Raw genomic sequence first — 21,241 nt, forward strand, 5'->3', positions numbered from 1 at the left:
GAATTGAGCTTTACATGCGGGTAGAAAACCTAGTATAAGAGATATGCTTGCATTAATTATAAGATTTCAGTGTGACAGTTTAATTAGGAAAAGGAGAGTTAGTGTAGGGCTTGCAGAATTCATGATGAATCACACACTCCAACAGACTTCATTTTCATATTTCAATTACGCACATTTCTAACTGATGAACAGCAACATAGCATTTTCTGTTTAATAAATGTGATATCTGTTGGAATTGATAACATTAGTTCAGTAATTATGGAACCATTATTGTCAGGCTTTGAAAAAACATGGAAAGAAGCCTTAGTTATTAAAGTTGAACATCGGCACAAAACCAGGTTTGGAAACATCCCTGCTAAAGAGCTTTTTAACGGAGCATTAGCTCACCCTTACAGAAAGGCAATCACTAACATTTGCATGAGATGGACGGTGATCTAATCACACTTTGCTTCCCTGACACACCATAATGGTGAATATGTTCTCTCTCGAGCTTGATCCAGGCTTAATCCAGAATTCAGGACAAAACTAAGTGACAAGGCAGGGTACCAGCTCATCATTTAATGCAAGAGCTTGCTAACAATGCAAACTTTGAGATAACTATAACAGAATATAACACGACCTTTATTTTCATCAATCAAAAGTCTGGAGGCAAAGGACAGCAAGCGGTAAGTGAATCTGCCAAAATGTGTGCAAATGTGTGAGCCCTTTCCCAGGGTCTTGGCTGTGAGTCCCAGGAAAACTTAATGTGTTCCTGGATGTATCAGAGTCTTTTCTTCTGCATGGATGATCAACAAACAGAAGTACATTAAATCAGATACAGATGTCAATTTCCTCAGGGACTAGAAGAAAGATCACACCCTCCAATAAACACAAGTACACACACTGAATGTGAGGCAAATTCCTCCCATCTAATTACTTCCAAATTTGTACATGGTGATCTTCTGAGCAATGTGTTCAGCTGTGTCCCTGAAGTACCCACTCACTCATCCATGGAGAAAATCTTCATGAGAATTTACCTTGGTAAACACAAGTGATTACATGCACAGTATATATTTCTACAGTATACAGATAGTTCTAACTATGCATAAATGTATGAAGAGTTTCTGTTCTATAGAATTCAAAAAAGTCAATCTTCTCCCCAATATTAGTAATTCACTTCCAGAAGTTTCAGTAAGGTTTTCTGGAGTATTTAATAGATTGCCTCAAAATATTAAGCAAAATAATGGCTACACAGGGGGTTAACTTAGAACCTAGCATGCTGTTTTGTAAATGGCAGCAATGATTATTGGGAGCAGGGCTCAGAGTCTTGAAAAAAATTAATATGCTAAAATGTAAAAGTAAAATAATAGTACTCTATTGCAAGTATAATGTCTGAGGTTTGTTGATTTTCTTTAAAGAACAAATTAAAAGAAAAACTATTCCTATGCTCAGTGGCACACCAACAAGTAAATACAGAAATTTAATATTCCTGTATCTTTAAAATACAACTTGTTAAGTAGTCAAATGACTTTCAAGATTTACAATATCTTTACCCAGGCATCTGATGGAAGTAGTCACATACAGAAGACTACGGTTAAAGACTTTATTTTCCATTGTTCATTGTTTATAAATAACCAAGATCCCAAAAGTAAACTTTTGCCATTAAAACTGCTAACAGGCATCGAACTACAGTTCAGCTTCACAGCATTTTAATCCCTAGGTATGCATTTTGTTTTAATATTTCATGTGTCCAAAGACAAAAAAGAGGGACAGATGATCAGTTTCGAGGTGAGGAAGCAGCTTGCAATGCCTGCAGCCCATATCCAGGCATCTGCTCCTCACTCCAGGTTCATGCTGTTGCATTCTGGGATGCAGCAGGGATGAGGCACCTGGGTAGGCCCGGACTGAGATCTGGAATTGCAGCCTTGGCCTGGCCCATCCGGGAGAGCTGCAGGCATTGGAACTTGGACTGTAAACACAAGGATGGAAATCTCACCTCTCTCTCTCCATCCCTCCCTCCCATTCCCCCATCAAGTAAAGAAAATAACCTAATTTGATAGAAAGCAAATGTAAAGTACATTCGACAGAGAAGGGCAAAGATTGTCTCCAAGAAAAGCACTATGTGGTCATTCAGGTTCCCGCTGAATCAGCCGTTTACCTGTGTGGACACAACTTGGACCTGAAAGAACACTGTGGTTATTCACACTGGCTTATTGGGCACACGATTTCCTCCAAACGACAAAATCGGCCCCGACACTTGGGGAAAATACCTGAATAATATGTTTCCCCAAAGGCAAAGTTTAAGCTTTCTAAAATAAATGATAAATTTGGAAAAAAATTTAGCTGTCATTCTGACAGTTTCTCTAGGGCTAAAGACTGTCTGATAAATTTTCTTTATGTTAATGAAGGTGATTCATTTACAGTATATATGTACCTGTATCAACCTTTGGTAGACACACATAATGAGCCAATATTTTCCAAATCATCAATGTATAGTGTTAAAAAAAAAAGATGGTTAGAGGAAAAGATAAAGTTAAGCATAACATCATTGAGTTTTAATGTAAAATCTGTTAGAGTATATAAAGTTCTATGTTGCAAATAATTATTTTTTAAAAGAATATACATTTTTGTTGGAAAGTCAGATATATAGAGAGGAGGAGAGAGAGAGGAAGATCTTCTGCCTGCTGATTTACTCCCCAAGTGGCTGCTGAGCCAATCCGAAGCCAGGAACCAGGAGCCTCCTCCAGGTTTCCCACAAGGTGCAGAGACCCAAGGCTTGGGCCATCCTTGACCGATTTCCCAGGCCACAAGCAGGAAGCAAGAGGGGAAGCGGAGCTGCCAGGACACAAACAGGAGTCCATATGGGATTCCATGCTTACAAGGCAAGGACATCAGCCACTAGGCTACTGCATGGGACCCAAGTTGAAAAGTCTTTAAGACATGCTTACCATTCGAATTTTGGTGTATTATCAATAAAGAATATCTAACTAAAAATGCTATTAAAAGATACAACCCATTTAAAACTATGCATGTGTATGTACCATATTTGTAAAATATTTTAACCAAAACAACAGATAAATTGCATAGTTAGAATTCATGTTTTGTATTAAACCTGACATGAGATACTTGAAACAATGTAGAAAATGCCATTCCCTTCATTAAATGTATGTTTATTGGAAATTATACATACATCTCAAAGAAAGACTATGCTATTTGTACTTACAAGTAAAGTTTTCAGTGCTATTGTACATTTATTGGCTCTAATTTTTAAAAAAAAATATATTAGAAAGACAGATTTACAGAGAGGAGAGATAGAATAATGTTCTGTTCGCTGGTTCACTCCCCAAGAAGCAGATACAGCTGGAGCTGAGCTAAGCTAAAGCCAGGAGCCTGGAGCCTCCTCCGAGTCTCCCACACAGGTACAGAGTTCCAAGGCCTTGGGCTGTTCTCAACTGCTTTCCCAGGCCACAAGCAGGAAGCTGGATGGGAAGTGGGGCAGGCGGGACACAAACCCCTCTGGAATCCCAGCCTGTACAAGGTGAGAACCTTAGCCACTAGGCTACAGCATCAGCTCTAATTTTTCTAATACTAAATCCTCACAACCGCTACTCACAAAAACAAATGATTTTTCGACCCTAAATAATCCTGTGTCTAAATTTGAGGACCAGTGTCGTGTATTATCCCATAGAAATCACAAACATGTTTCAAGCAGAATGCACTCTTCGATCCTGTTGTAGTTGCACCCTGGAACTGGCAGCCAAGAACTGGGGAAGATAGGATGTGAGACTGTTGGTGTTAATGTCCCAGTTTACCCAAAACCATGCTGTGGGACATGACAGAATTTTCAGCGGCTCAATGACCTACTCATCAATCCCTTCCTCCTGTAACAAACCTACACAAAGTAGGGATCAAAAAATGTTCATGAATTTAATTGAATCTAATTAAAAAAAAAGCCACGCTAATCATAATCACTCTTCACCAAATGACACAAGAGGAATTACCGTAATTGCTCTAAAAAGCAAACACCACAAAAGCGGTGTTAAGGAAAGCAGAGTACACAATTTCACATATTGCATGATTTCAAGAGAAGGGATCAATAAAGGAAACTTTATCCCCTTAAAATTAATGTCTGAATTCGTTTTTAAAACTGGAAATGATGGCCTTTTCTTCTATAATGAAAATGTCAAAATACAAATATTCAAAGGAGAAGCAGCGCATTCATTCAAATTCACAATAAATTAAAAATGATTGATATCTAGGGTTTGAAGTGACATGATCAAATGGAAATAATAGGGTAGTAGATCTCAGATGAAAGACACGCAATAGATGGTGAGAGGAAAAGACACGAAGTAGAAAAATGGAAGGTTCAAAACAAAATTTTGTTTCTTAATGTGACATAAAGCCAGTCATATCTCCAGTTCCCGCTACGGCCATTCTGTGTTCTCCCTCCCACATGCAGTGCTGCATTCATACAGAATGTAAGTATTGTAGATTCGAGCTATAACTAGCCCACAACTTAAACCTAGACTTTGGGTTATGGAACCCTACTGGACAGCTACTTCTCTTACCAATGACTACTCTGTGCAGACAAGGCCAACATTTCCTGAGGCTTAGGTCTCATCCAGGCAGTGAGGGTGAGGGCACAGCGTAAGTGCAGGCGGGCCTGAGCAGAGACCCCATGCATCTGCCCCTGCCCTCTTCGTGCCAGCCTGGGACTTTGGACAAATATTCCAAGCTAGCTGGGTCTCTGTTTTCTCTTCAGGGCATGAATCTCACGATGGGAAAGAATGTTACGCTCTTTCTTTGAAATATAAAATGTAGTAGTTTTCAATTTAACTATTTAGATAGGAAATTGCCATTTCTGTCACAGACATTATTTTTGGCATGTCTCACTGGAATTTTGTAGAACAATATTTCCTTCAAGGAAAACCAGGAGACAGAATATTAACAGTATTTTAATGAGACAGATTATGTGAGGGGAAAAAAATCTGTATTTAAGCAATCCTGTTGTTTATCTCAATTTTCCATTAACTAGTTAGAAACATAAACGTGTTTGCTTGGCTTTAGGGAGCAGTGCCCAAAGGGCTACTACCTGAATAATAAGAAAAATGCTTATAGTTTAAAATAAGAATTTGTTTCTATCAAAATCCAACTCTGGCCATTTCCTAGGGGAATTGTTAAGAGTTCAAGATGTCAGAATCATGCTTTTTCCAAGCCTTATAAAAATGTTCTACTACAAAATGAGAAGCTACCCTTTTCCTTTTGTTTTTGTTACCGCAAGAAATACCAGTGATAAATGTTTTGTAACAGTGTTTGTCATCTATGGTTTTTCACATCCAGTTACGTCTTTTCCACACTGTTGGCTAAAGAGCAATATTTTGATAGACGGATAAAGTTTAGTGTCACAGCATTAACTTGCATGGCTTTAAAAATCTCTTATCCTTTTAAAACAGTGAGCTATACCAACATATTTTTAATGTTATTTAGCAATAACCACCACGCATAAGATTTCATTAGACCATCAAAACAATCACACAAATTCTCTCCCTGGACTAAATGTGTGGCTATTTCTAATCTTCCCAAGTCTTTCTTATTTTCTGCTTCTCTTTTCTTATTTAGAACTCTTTGACATCTGTTGACATTTGTATGAATTTCCCTTAAGCCCTTAAAGAAACTAACAAAATGTAATTAAACAAACATACACAAAAAAAGAAAAGAAAACCAGGGGAATGGCTGTCAAATTACTCCATGATTACAATAGATTTATTGGGAGAAGCTTTTCCTCCTGCTTGCCAAAGGCTTTGTGACTGACAGAGTTATTGGTTTGGAACATGAAATGAAGAACACTTGTCAATATGGAATTCTGTTTTGTAACCCAGTTAATCACAACAAAGGCTCCTGTGTGGTTCTTTATACATACTGGATCACCAGAATAATCCATCTGACTGAAACTTTCTCTGTATATCATTGTACCGGAACCACAGCTCTGTGCCACCAACTGCATGATTCTCCTTGGTTGGGAAGATGCAATGAGTTTGAGGAGTAACAACTCGGAGCTGGGCGTCTACCTTGTGTTTTACACAGTTGGCTAGCTCTCATCAGTTTACATATATAAATATGTATAATTTATAACTATAAATATAGATTTACAAATACATATATAATTTGTAAATATACATACACACACACACACACACACATTCTCCAGGATCTCCAGCCTTATGTCTTGATGCTCTTTGCTTTTCCATCACAAGCAAAAATTGTTTATTGAAGGCGCACAACATGGTTTTGACATGAATATACATTGTGATGTGATAAGCAGAACAGAGCTAAAATTTTCATATCTAGCACCACAAATGCTTTTCATGTGAGTGTGTAGTGAGAACATTCAAAGTCTTACTCTCCTAGAATTTTCTGGTATAAAATATATTAAGTATCATCATCATGTTGTAGATTAGGTCTCCAGAGGTTAGTCTGCTTATAACTGAAAGTGCGTACCATTTGATGTTTTTTTCATAGTTTCTAAATTATTTTTAAAATTCCAGGAAAAGCATCTGTCACAAATATAGAAATTCTCTAAAGTTTTGTTGTCCTTTAACACAAGTCAAGGATCAATTTTCAAAACAAACTCATTTTCTTAATCAGTTTATCAAGGTGCAAATTGTTTGTCAGGATACAATGCCAGGGAGGCTGCTTTGTTTAATGACAATCTGAACAGCAAGGATCCCTGGGGCAGGAAGCAAGCAATCAGGAACCCATCTCTGAAGAAACCTGGAGAATGCTGGCAACCGTCTATCGTAATGCCTGGTTACAGGGAGACCTTGTACAGAGAACAATGCACTGAAATAGACCAGACCTGTTATGAAACAATAAGTTTAAATATAGCTCTGGACCTGACACAGCTAAAAAATTTTTGCCTTCTAGGAGCAAATTTAACACTCTAGGCTAAATATTGCAAGCATATTTTTCCCGTCTACTTCATACGCCGGAATGAACCTGAATCACATTCTGCAAACACCTTCACCATGTGTGTGTCCAGAGGGTCACACGGCCCTGAACATGGAACTTCAAGGATTAAGGAACTTCCATAAGGATGAATCGGTGAGATGTTTGAATTCTCCCATGGACTTACCCTGTGTTAAAGGGATAAAGAAAGTAAAATTGTCTCAGAATACATGCCAAACACACAACAGGGACATGAACACGGTTGCAATAGCAAATGAAAAAAGCTGTGCGATTTTGGAGGAGGAAATTAAGGAGACTGAACTAAAGAAGTAGGATTGAGACAAATTTCATAGGCTGAGAAGCAGGGGCAGACACTGAAAAAGACCGTGCAGGGAGAGAATGGTGGGTTAGACAGGAGAGGTTGGGAGCCCACCCCAGTCAAAAACAGGCGCTCCTGTAAACAAGTAATGGCGGGCCAGCCCACAAAGGACAGGTTGGACCCCCAAGTGCAGAGACTGTGGGTCAGGCTTCTCTTCCCACTGATTTGAGTGCAGTGTCTTGTGACTCCCAAAGAACGTTCTGAGGGCTACATGATGAACGTCGTTTTCCCCAACCTAGAGGTGGGGTCAAGAATGCTGGGAAGAGGTCAGGGTCACTCCAAGAATGACACAGGGAATGACGGAGCGTCCTGTTTCCCACTGCGCTCCTCTTGCAAGCCAAAATACACTCCCGTCTCTCTCTGCTTTCCCAGGTTCCCAAGCACTGCGAGGGAATGGCCAGGCTGAAATGCTGCAACTGCCCCTTATTTTTTCCTTTCTCTGTGACAAGAAAGAAAAGAGAGGAGGACTGTTGAACTTTAAACTTCCTGATAAACTGGAATGTGGGAAAGAGCCATTTTTAGGTTTACATGAAGGAGCTACCTCTGAGAATGGCCTTTTGCCTTGTGGGGGGAAAAAAAACTAGAAACATCCCAGGAAGTCACTGAAATGTTATAGCACTGTGAGAATTTGTATAAAAATAAACACTGGATTATTTCAGGCCTAGTCCCTTGAGAAAAATGAGCCAGAATTACTCAGAATTACTAGCCTAATCTTGACAGAACAGAGGAAATTAACAACTGAGCCAGATTCTTCCCTTTGGAAAAAAAAAATAATGCACCCTATTTATGATATTTTGGAAAATGCAAAAAGAACTAGGTTAACCATGTGACAAGAGAGACCCTGAAACTTAGAAGGCCGAAGGCCCTGATGAGAAGATGTGGCATAGCTCAGTGCCTCTTGGACAGCAATGGCTGGGAGCACAAAGACTGGGGAACTCGAACCCAAGGCTTCAAGCAAGCACATCACCCAGCTGTCTGCAAACTCTACGTTGCAGATGCTGGTGGGATTTTTGTGGCCTTGTTCAAATTCTCAGGAGAAACAGATTTGAAAGCCAAAGGAAACACACTCACCTCACATGTCACTATGGGAACTGCCCCAAAGCATAACTGGGAAAGTGCTCCCTTTCCCGTGAAAAATAATTTCCCACTGAATCTGTGGTTTGAAAGAAATCTGGCCATTGAATGTGCCAAGTCACTCTAAGACTTAATTCATATCTTTAATGACTTAAACAACAGCTCCAAGTCATTTATTGCAAGCTCAAGGCGAACTCTTCTCTGGGCAACACTGCCTTGGATTATCAGGGGAATCAACACATCCCATTTCTGCTGGACCCCAGATATTATCTTTTACATTTAACAAGCTATAGTTTCTGCTTAGGATTTGGGCCACACAACACAAGCAGGGTTGTCAGAGTCTTAATGCCCTGAGTGATCTTTTTTGGAGTTGTGCCGTTTTATGAACCGTCTCTGCAAGTTTAGTGCTTTGGGCTATCCAACAACCCCAGCCCATATGGGTTTCTCACAAACTAGTTGCATGTCATGAGTTCTCTTAATACGTAGACGTCACCATGCTGTTCCAGGACCCTTGAACCTCTGGCAGGTTTTTCCATGGATTTGCTATGTGTGACAAAGACCTTATCCCCACCACTATCATTTCAGATCTGCAGATTGTGTAGTCCAGTGGAAGATCTGTTTGTATTTTAGGCTGCATCAGTATCTAAGTCTTTCTTACTCCAGGCTCCACAGGAAGTCAATAGCCTTTTGTTTCTGTTTATCAGCTTTAACAATATTTCTAAGCATGGCATGCATTGCCTGCAGAATGCAAAGAGGCTTAACAAATGTTGTGCTTTCTTTACAACCATGTTACAACCAGTAGTTTCTCTTACACCTTACCTGAAATATTGCAGTGAACCTTTGCCCACAGGATCCTTGACAATTCTAGCACTAGCCAGTCTCTGTCTTTGAAGGGTTTCTCTCTCAAATTTTTGGGCATGCAAGTTTTACCAAACTTCCAGCCTGCTGATCACCTCCTACTCCTGCTTCTTTATTAGCATGGTGCCACCAGTGTAACACGTGATGTTCTATGGGAAGCCTACATGATCCAAATCTCGCCTCGTCATATTATTCCAGAGAGTTGAAGAGTTAGCATATACCCAGGGAAAAATGCTCAGTATGTATTATTGTTCCTTCCATTCTAACGTTATCCATTTCTGATCCTCTTTCCCTATTACAAATAACAACAACAAATAAGTAACAATTTCCCAATAAGGTCTCACAATATATACCCAATAATTCCTTAATATACTCTGTCAAAATTATCATATTCAGGACAGCAGCTGCACTCAAGGTTGTTACTTGATTGGCTCTGTAGCATTCCACATGCATTTGCCAGGGTCTGTCTGACTTCACTGTGGGGGGAAAACTTACCAAATAAATACAGAAATGCTACAAGCCATCACTTGTGCAGCTTGAAAGCTTATCCATAGAGGAAAAACTCACTTGGATTCACTATCCTAGTTGCGGAAGGAGAGAGCCCCAAATCTATTACATGAAATTCCCCACTCCAACAATTTTTACTCCGTTGGCCAATATTTCCTTTAGGGATATTCAAACTGTTTAGAGTTCAATTCTGCAGTTTTCATTTGGTAAGTTAGTAGGTGATAGCTGTGTGAGTCTAAAACACCATCCTACTCTAAGGAGACCATTTGCCAGGACCCTGTTAATTATTTCTCCAAGGTATGTTCCGCTCTCTAACATAGAAGCAATAATGCTGTTTATCACCAGGTGCTGACATCATTCTAGACACTGCATCTAATAGCAGAGGGAATGTCATACATTTTGTTTTCCAGTATATTCCCAAGCAAATATCCTTCTATATTCCTGGCTGATAGCAAGAAAATCACTAACATGTATGACTTGATAATGTATCCCAAGAAATCTCAGGGGGATCCAGCCACTTCATTAGCCATTTGATTCTGAATCTGAAAACTGACACACATCCTGAAACAGAGAGTTAAATTTCACTTGTGGGACAAGCACCCTTAGATACCATCACATGAAAGAAACCCAGGTCTTCTTTTTATTCCTTGCGTATTTAGAGGCATATGTTTGGCTTTTGAAGATTCAGCATGGCCACATCAGTTTTCTTGATTTGAGAGCCATCATTTTATCAGCTGCCGAAGACCCCAGCTCTGTGATGGTCTCCTGTTCCATCAACCCTGCAATGGCTGTAGTCACTCTGAAATGCTACTCAACAGAGGATTCCTCATTCTTCCAGTGACGGTTGCATCCCTAGGTCTCTTCCTGCAGGCTAATGCTCATGTGGATGGCTTGACATTGCACAAAACATGCATCCCTGAGATTGACAGTCCCTTCCATCATCATTAGTTACCACCACTGCAGCATCTTACCTCACCTGTGTGAGCCATCATTGTCTCTAGGCTTCTAAGGTTTATTCCAGGTGGTAGTTTTCTTCCACCTGGTCTAGTTTTCTTCCACCAGGTCTCTGGCCAAGTGTTGTATTCCATGTGCAGACACAAATACCCGAAATCAATGCACTCTTACTTCCAGCCTCCATGATCAAGCACCCTCCTAACCCAATCCCACAATGCCTACCAATCCATACTAATGGAACTTTGTACCTCCCTTGATAGCACTGCTGAGTGTACACAATTTGCTCTGATTCTCACATTCACAAAGCATCCTTTCCATCTTTTTTTTTAATATCAAGCACCTCTTTATATGCTTATAATAAAGGACACAGTAATCTACGCTACTATTGTCTCCATGCAGAGACTTTAAAACAAGCAGCCATGAGCCCTGGTTTCCTTCACAGCCACACAAAGGCTGCCCCAGGCATGCAGGCCTGGTTGCTGTAGAGGGAGAGCTCCAAGAAGATATGGGAACTCTCGAAGCGTTTTCCAACCTTGTTAACATGGCCTGCATGCCACTGCTAGCTAAGACACACACACCCCAACCCAGTCACTGGAGGATGGGGCAGCTCTATAGTAATTAGCTAAAAATCTCATTCACAACAGGTAAAGATTTTTGCCTTTTTGTATATCTGCTTTTTAATTATTTGCAATATTTTTTAATCTGCTTCTACAGCTATAACACCAGGGCTCAGAATGTTGTTTGTCCATAACTGCTGTAACAAAAAAATTTGGTGAAAAATTGAATGAGCTTGCATGATCTTTGAAGCTGGAGGCTGGGTTGCTTACTAAATGAAAATGAGGAACCTGTTAGGAAAGGGACTGCGATTTCAGTGCTATGGCCAGCCTTCTTACTTTGAATCTCAACCCTTGGGTTGCCACATGGTGTGTTTTAGTTTGAGTTGTCAGGTTGGCTGCATTAAGAGATGCCTGTCATTTCTGCTAGCGACTGTGAAGGTGTTTGTGAGGGATTTCCTTTGACATAATGGACGGATGGGTTTTGATATCATTCAATCCATGGAGGACTCAAATAGGACAGCAAGACACAGAGAAAAGAAATTGATGTTCTCTTCTTGATCTGGGATATCCTATTTCTACTCTCAGCCAGAGGAGCTCCTGGTTCTGAGCCCAGACACCCTGACTGAAAGTTGTAAGAGTGAACCCCAGCCCCAACCCTCAGGCCTTTGGCCTAGGATTGAATCATGCCATCATGCTTCCTGAGTCCACAGCCTGGGCACAGCAACACCTACCGAGACTTCTTAGCCTCGGTAGCCACACAAACCAGTGCCCACCACTTTTCTCTCTGCAGCTGGGTTATCCCATTGCTTCTGCTCTCCTTGGAGGATCCTAACTAGGCCAATCTCTGTCTCCACAGAAGAAAACAGCATTTCCAATGATGAACAGAAGTAATCTAATGAGAATTCTTTGTCCTTAAAAGTCAGTTCTGGTTCAGCACAGAACTGTTTTGTGTTCTTGGTATTGTTAGAAGTTAAGGTCATTTCCTCTTTTTTAAATAAGTAGGTCTTCACAGTGCCTTTGAGAAGATACTGCACGTTTCAAACCATCATATGCTCATATGTCTGATATTCAAAATAATCACTCCTAAGCAATGTGATATGTAAAGTGAGAATTCAATATCTTCTGCCATTAACAACATCATTAATAACAAATGTCTGTTTAATTACTCTTGCTAAGATTAAAAAGGCCATTATTCTTGTAACTTGGGAAATTCATTAGCTGGAAAAGGCTGTTTAATGCCAAATGCACTCCTTAAAGATGCAGTCCCCGATATCTGAAGGTATTTCTGACATGCATGCATTTGCATTACTTTAAAAAGTACTACCCAGCTGTGCTGCAGATCACGCTGTGACAATAAGCATGCACTGTAACATTTCAAAATCAGAAATGAAGCTACAAGACATTTTACAATACCATACAGAGTCTGTTCTTTGGAATATTTAAACTCCACACACTGGGCCCATTATTCGTCATTCACCTCTCACTAATTCTGTACTCAAATGAGTCTTGTACCAACACAGTACATCCTAAGGTACACTTAATATTCATAAGCACCTCCTCCAAAGGGATTCAGTACTGCAACTAAAGATCTCTGCAAGTCATTTTAAAGTCTGAGACGTCAAGGAATTTAGACCCATTAAATGAAAATTACAACATGGGATTTAGAACATCATCATTCTTAAGCCACTGCTTCAGCTCAGTATATTTTTAGCATTAAACTTGCTTAACATTTAGTAGGAATTAGATCAGTGGCAGTGTACTCACAGAAAACAATTCAAATTACTTCAACAGTGATGGTTTCCTACCCAAGTGTTGCATCACTCTTTTGCCGTTTTGCCACTCGCAACAATAAAGCAGGGTTCGTAAAACAAGCTATAACTAAGTGTTTTTCCCTCCTTCTAGGGTGCATCCACTGAGTGAATCTGGTTCACATTTCTTACTGACACGAGGTAGGCGCTAGGAGACAAAGTTCCAGCACCAGAGAAGCAGGAACAACTGCACAATTCTATCCAGCCAAGGTGAATTACTGCGGGGGGGAAACGGGAATTAAGTGTTCTGCAATGAGAAAACGTTCGCCTTCTTTTGCTTCTTTCCTCTATAAATGTAATCTTATTACCTTCTCTGGGTCGAGAACTACACTAGGGTCTGTCCAGAACAGAAAATGACAAAGTGTCTATTGTCAAGGAGCTCTTGCCCTCTGAGTCGGCCAGACAAATCGACAAATCAACTCGGTTATCTATTCCAAGTGCTCTGTTAGACTTTTGTCCAGGACACAGAAGAACAAAAAGAAGCAATCGAATACTCCTCAGATTGAGCAGAGGCACATGAATGGCATAGAATTAAACTTTGATGAAAATTAAAGGACAAATAAGTTTTGAAACATTACATTGACTTTCCTATCATAGGCTAGGGCAGGACAGGTGAACGTAGGATCTACTCCAGGCTCTAGTTTCATCTAATGAGCTTTGCTGCTGTGCCTTTCCCCTTTGCCCAGGAGCTGAGCTCCTTTCCTTTTGTTTGTTTGGGTGAGTGGGTGGGTGGGTGGGTATTTTGTTGCTTTTATGGGTTTTCTTTGTTTCTCTCGCTCTGGGGAGGCATTGGCACCCATGGGCTCATGGGTTCAGGACCATTTGGCACACTGCTTCTTAGGACACTTACCTTTGGGAAAGTCAGTTTCTTCTAAATTTCTTTTAATTAATTTTTATCTAGAATTGCTCGCTGTTGCGGCAGAGTGATGCTTGAACTATTCACATACATGGACGGTAATGAGAAGCAAGATGCTGCTTTTTCTTCATTTCTCAGCCTGGAAACACAAAACCTGTCTGGTTTTAGACACCTGGGATTATCAGTGGTGGTATAATCAGTTGTGATAATAGTACAGCAAATACAGCACATACCCCAGGTGCAATTCAAAAAGAAAGAAAAAAAAAAAGGTAACTAACTCACCCTGCGGAAATGTTTGTTATGGTTACTCATCTACAGGATGAACTTGTTTCAAAACTGATAAATTCCCTGAAACTGGATATAGCAAAACAAAAGTTCATTAAATTTCATTAGGAAAACTGACAAATGTTCCTGTTTTAGGGATTAAATCACATGACTTGCCAGCTTAAAACTTTTATGATTCTAGAAGATATTATCATTTTAGGCAAAAGGAATTCCTATAGCGACACTCTTCTCTGATTATTGAAAATTTCAGTCTGCATATGTTCTACCTGTTCTCCAAAACATGAAAGGAATGTATCAAGAATACTTGGCAGTAGTGTTAGTGTGTAGGCTTATCAAATTATTGCCTCTGAATTTTGATGAGCATAAATGCTACAGGACCAACCCCAGGACGCTAAGTGGTATCCAAGCCTGTAAGCCTGCCATTCTTAAAAGTATACCCAGTGTCTCACTTCATGGCATGAATTGCTCTGCGACACTAGACAAACATCTTGTCTGATTTTAGCCATGCTACTCATCTATGAAATAAGTGAAAGAAATAACAGAGACTTAGCTAGGAAGATTCCAAGTGAGGGGTTTTGACATGGAACCAAGCTGTGGATCTTCAGGGCTGTTCAAGATGGCGGAACAAGCACAGTGGGTTCATTGGTATCTACACAGAGTACATGACTGGGCTTGAAGTGTTTCAATGCTGCACCTGTCTCGGTGTTATCTTATGGCTTCCACTCAAGGAAATCATAGAACTTGCTACAGCATGAAGAATTCAGAAAATGTATTAAATAATAAATGTATTATAATAATATAATAAATTATTAAATAAATAACTCAAACACATGTGTTTTCTGGAGAACTTTGACTTATCCTGTATATACTTTGCTGCCTTTGGCTCGTGGATCTTACTCCACAGGTTACAAATATATCTTCCTGCCAAATTCAATGGATCTCGGTGTCAAAAGCAGGATATTAACCAGCATGACTGAGGGTTTTATTATAACGTGCTTTTTAACATACACATGCACAATCACATGCACACAGATCCTTTAAATTTCAGTTTGCATTTCCATGGGAACTAAACAGACATTTATAGTACAGCACAGATAAAAATGAAAGGGAAGAAACATTTTTCCCTTCCATAAAAGAATCTTTTTTATTCTGTGGAACTCTATTGGAGAATTTTAAAAGGTAACAGTGAAACTCCTTATGTGTAAAAAAATGTGTTTTGCCATGAACATTAAAATTCATGCAAAGTTGACTGAATGTCTAACTTGCAAATTCAGTGTGTGTGTGTGTCTGTCTGTCTGAAGAGAGAAGGGGAAAGGTATATATTATGTTCCAAATAATTTAACAGTTCTATAGTTTCCATTTGCAAGAACCACAGTAAAAAATACATAGAAGTATTTTACATGGACATTAATTCTCACTGATTCTGATACATCATTAATATGAGACAAACAGGACAACAGATATGATTCACAAAAAGCATACAATTTCACGTTGGATCAACCACCTTGGTAGGTGGGTTGCAAGGCTTTGAAAGAACGATCACATGCAAAATCACAGATCTGTACTCCAGATGTGGAAGAAGACAGAAAGGGACATTTGATTCCTAGGATAATCCTAATGTGGAGTATTTGAAGCACATGATACATGCTAATAATGAGATCAATTAGCAGTGAGATTGTTAATTCAATGGTAGTTGATTTATAGTTACTTTACTTCAGCGCCACAATCTTCAGTACAGGTGCCTAGACACTCTCCCAGCAGCTGATCTGCAGAGTAACATGAATAATACCTGAGAGCTTCTTGGTGAGCATGGAATCAGAACAAGACGACTCAGCTAACATTCAAATATAATCGCTACAGGAACAGACTTTCTATTTCTAGCACAACCCCGACAGTTCAGTACCATCCACGTACTGCACTCATGTCTTCAGACAACATGGTTTGGTGAATGGTCTCTCACAGTCCAAAACCCCTTGGTTTTGTAAGGAGTAAGGCTCCTTCCCTTGGACAAGTGTTGTGGATAAATACATCCAAAGTAGATTCTCTGCCTTTCTTTTCTCTTTCCTTGAGAGATGACACCTCCTCTTCTTTTTGGAAAATGATTTCTTTAATGTCTGTGTTTGTGTGGAAACTAAGTTTGCAATGATGTATCTTTCAAGCAACTTAACATTTCTCAACATCGATATAGCTATGAATTTTTTTTTCTGCAGCTTAGCTTTCTAGGAACAATCTTGCTTGCCTCACTTCCACATTCTTCAGAAGTGTCACATAAACCTCATGTAATCTGTTTGCAGGTTCTCTTATACATTATCCTTTACTTCTTTGGGAATCTATGCCAAATGGGAAAAAAAGTGGCAATCTGGTACGGGATGTTTCGAAGTCTTGTGTCACACCCTAGCTAACTCGACTACAAGCCATCCAGGAACTGCCACAGAAGAATCTAACATCAACCTAGAAATAAATCCAAATGTAGAACTTGATTCTGAATCCACAGTTCACATCCAGCGTGGGGTCATGACATCAAAGAAGGCAATGTTTGAAATCAAGTAATTGGCAGTGTCATGATGCTAAGTGTTATGTTCAGCTTCGATTAGGACCCCAGCCAGTGGCTTAGTAAATGTAGAATGTTCCAATTTCTCAGAGTGTAGGTATACTGTTAATCAACTCACAGCAAACATTAAACAAAACAAATATAGTGTAGCTACACCCATAGTAGAAAAAAATGATAAGTAGCATTAACAGAGACAAAAGGGGAACCTACATATGTCAAAACAATCCACCAACAGGATAATTGAACTTACATATATATATAAATTGATTACATTGAAAACATGAGGGAAAAATATCATAGAATAATAAGGAAAATACTGACAATCAAAATAGAATCTGCTAGAGTTTCTGTTTCAGAAGCTGGCAGAATAAACATGTTAAAAGTTAGAAGGCTATATAAAACTTGAACTACACATTCAGATGACTATCAACTGCTTTCAAAACATTACAGCCTCCAAAACCCAAAACATACATTCTTTTTGAGCACATTTAGAAACATGTACCCATATTCCTCCAGTCTGAGGCACAAAAAATACAATACATATTTTTAAACATCCCTGTTAAGGGCCCTGTACAATGGCCCGGTGGCTAAATCCTCACTTTGATTATGCCAAGATCCCATTTGGGTGCCAGTTCGTATCCTGGCTGCTCAACTTGTCATCCAGCTCCCTGCTTGTCGCCTGGGAAAGTAGTAAAGTATGGCCCGAAACTTTAGGACCCTGCACCCACGTGGGACACCCAGATGAAACTCTTGGCTCCTAGCTTTGGATTAGCTCAGCTCCGACCACTGCAGCAACAAGGGGAATGAATCAGCAAATGGAAGTTCTTTCTGTGTCTCTCCTTCTCTCTGTAATTCTGCCTTTCCAATAAAAATAAATAAATGTTAAAAAAAATTTACTAACACATAGGCCATGTTCTCCACCATGGATAACAAAAATCAACAGTGATAATAGCATACAATATATATTTGGAAATTGAAAAACATCTCCTAAGTTAAAGACTGAATGTTTAAGAGGATGATGCCATAAACGACAAATCATGAACCAATACCTTGGTCAAAGAGTTTAATATCAATCATGAAATATTAAAATTAGATGGAAATAAGAAAATTTCATTTTTTAATTTATGTAATGTATCCAATATGAAATTCACAGAGAAGTTTATAATCTGAAATACTTATTAAAAAATAGTAGTGACTTACAGTAATTAAGAATGAGATCCAGAAAACCAAGAAAAATATAGAATGATCTTAAAGAAGTAGCCAGGAAATAAGATGGTGAAACTCAATAAAATTGAAAAAATAATTGCAGAAATTGTTAAGGCTCGAGTTGGGACACCCCAACCCACATTGGAACTCCTGAATGGAGTCATGCCTACTCTGCTCCTAATCCACCTGTCTGCTAATTCATCCTGGGCATCAGGAGAGGCTAGCCCAAGTGCTCTTCCTGTCATCCATGTGAGAGAACCGGATGAAGTTCCTGGCTCCTGCCTTCAGCCTGGTCTGGCCCCAGCTGTGGCAGGCATTGTAGAAATAAATTAGTGGATAAATTAGTGGATAAAAATACTAAAATAAATATTAAAATAAAATATTAAAATAAATTAGTGGATAAATCTTTTTTCCTCTCTCTTTATCCCATGATATCTGTCTTTTAAGTACATGAAAATAAAATTTTTAAGAAATACAGTGTACAAATGATGACATTTTAAATTTCAAAAAAAGCTTTTACTTGTCTGGAAAAACCTATATTATTTGAATTGACTAAATATAAGTAGAAAATTGAAGAATTATGGATATTTTAAGTTATTCATCCAAAATCCATTCCCACAGAAAAGATACGAACAGAACCAATTTTAGAAATGTGTCTAAAAAGCCTTTAATAAACAGATAATCTGTATCTCGTGAAATCTGTCCAAGAAACTAGAAAGGAGGAAGTGCTTCTCTAGTCACTTCACGAAGCTAGAGCAAACAGGATTCCAGAACCAGACAAGCCTCTTCATGAAACCTGGAAAAGATTTGCAAGTGTGTGCGTCAGACTAAATGGCCAACCAGAGTTGTGGCATTTCTGAAGCAAAGAAGGAATTGCTGGGGGAAGGTACTGCCTAGATAGTGGAACAGAGGAACCCAGAACTGACCCTGTCTCCTTCCAGCACTGCAAGTACTTGGCAACTGCCCACACAGGGAAATATTTGCCATCTATCTGGGAAACAATTTCTTGTTTGTCAATGGTTAGAAAGTCAGATAGGACAAGAAAATTGAATTCCTATACAATCCATCAGTCACATCAATTCAAAACAGTTTCAAACGTTAAAAAGTTTAGGAGAAAAGTTTGCAGAATATTTCATGGCCTTTGTAAGATGTTATGTGCCAACATAACAAATATAAAGTGGGAAACTGATCTTGGCTAAAATTTGAAACTATGTTCTTAAAAGGATTCTATAAACCTAGTTAAAGGACACACGCATTTCCTTCAAAACAGATCCTTGAAGAAGGTAGTTAGACACTATGTAGAAAAACAAAAAGACATTATGCAAAATAAATAAAATATGACAAATAAGGAAATAAAAATAAACCAATAGAAAAATGAGCAAAAATTATAAATATTCCCAGACTGGAAAAATCCAATTGTGAACTGATACAAAAATGCATATTCAACCTCCCCAACTTGAACAAGGCAAATTCTTGTTGAATTTATATGTTAACCCAAATATGTTGATAAAAATTTTACGATACTTCACAGGATTATAATGATAACTTTTAACATCTCATTAAGAACATATAGGCATTAGCTCCAATAATTACACTGCTAGCCACATATAATGTTAATATAGACAGGCTTAAGTGCTGATATTTATTTTTATAACAAAGAAAAATAAAAACTTAATAAATATCAATAGCCTGATGACATAAACAAATAGTAGTACATTTCTTAATGAAACAGAAGGTTTAAATTACTAAAACATTTCCACAAAAATCAAGACTTTTGAAACTATAATGTTGAAATAAGAATTTACAAAATTATGTATCTTGGTTGATTCTATCAGAACGTTTAGAAATAATGGTTTATGTTTTTGTAAATGACTCTATAAGTAGTAACAGAAATAGTAAGGAAAAACACTTTTTACTAGGAAATCAAACAAAATTGCAGGAGCAGCTCATATCAAGGTGGGCTAAGAGAGCTACAAGGTTATTAAAGTCTGAAATTAAAACAGCAAAATAACACCATGCTCACAAAGAGTATTCAATGACATTAGCCTTTATAACTTCCCTGTTTTCTTCGTATTTTGATAATGTAAAGTTTAAAATATTAAAAAATCAACAATTGAAATAAATTACCTTCCTCTTAGACCCTTTAGTTAATGCTCACCAAAGCACAGTTCTTAAGTGTGTTGCCCATGCTGAGGCCCAATCAAAGTCACCTCAAAATGAGCCACAGCTTCCAGAAGCATCTTTGGTTCAGAGATGATGTCATTAACATACAAGCAACACCAATTTGAAGAGTAGGCGCTGATGAGCTTGTTTTTCTCTCTAACTCCCATCTCCATCCTGCTTTCTCCCCACACACTTCACTTTCTCCTATAGCTATCACTGGAGACGTCTTAGTAGAAATGTGTTTGAAATTGTATTGCCATTTTGCGTCTCTATCAAAATCCCTTAAAGACAAGAGACTGCATCAGAAGGAAGACCCCAAAGGAAAGAAATAGTCTCATACGGACTTATTCAAAACTTGGATTCTTCTATCGTCAAAGCCTTTTCTTTCTTAAGTGTCCTGATTTCTGTGTTTTGTGGGACATAATAGTGAACTTCTTTGCTGAATTGCATTGCAGTGTGATGTGTTCATCTTCCTTTGAGGAACACTGCAAGAAACTTTAGAGAAAGGTAAGAATGCTACTGAAAATATTCATGACGCTATACAATGCCATTTTATGGAAACCTTCAGATTAAAAAAATGTTTTCTCTGGTTTTATTTCAAAGAACTTTTTGCCTTTTCTAGTCACTGGTTTATTATTCTATTTTGAAGAAGGTGAATTACGGAACATGTAGCACCTTTCTCTTGCAGGCAACCACCAAGGGCAGGCAACACGAACAAGAGCCCTTTCCTCTTTTACACTGTCTATGGATTAGCTCTAGGCCCCAATTCTGTTTATCTTTCTTTTTACATGCCCACTTTAAATTCTGCATTTTGTTCAGTTCCCCATGGCTTTATAAACTGTTCAGTCATTAAACAATGAATAATAAAATAGTATTTTGTGCTACATATATATCCAAGAACACTCTTCAGTTTTATCAACCATTGCCAAATTTCTGCACCTTAATTAGTCATTTGTGCTGGTTTTTTTTTTTAAGTAAATTTCTCAATTTGTCTTCTAAAATTAAAAGGTTTTATCCTTTGATTTTCATTCTTAATTTTCTAGTAACTATATATTTTTTCTCTTTGGTTAAATGGAAAGTATAAAAAGATATCGAGATTTTTAATCAAAAATCATGAAT

This window comes from Ochotona princeps, chromosome 28 (assembly GCF_030435755.1).
Source record: "Ochotona princeps isolate mOchPri1 chromosome 28, mOchPri1.hap1, whole genome shotgun sequence".
Taxonomy (NCBI): Eukaryota; Metazoa; Chordata; class Mammalia; order Lagomorpha; family Ochotonidae; genus Ochotona; species Ochotona princeps.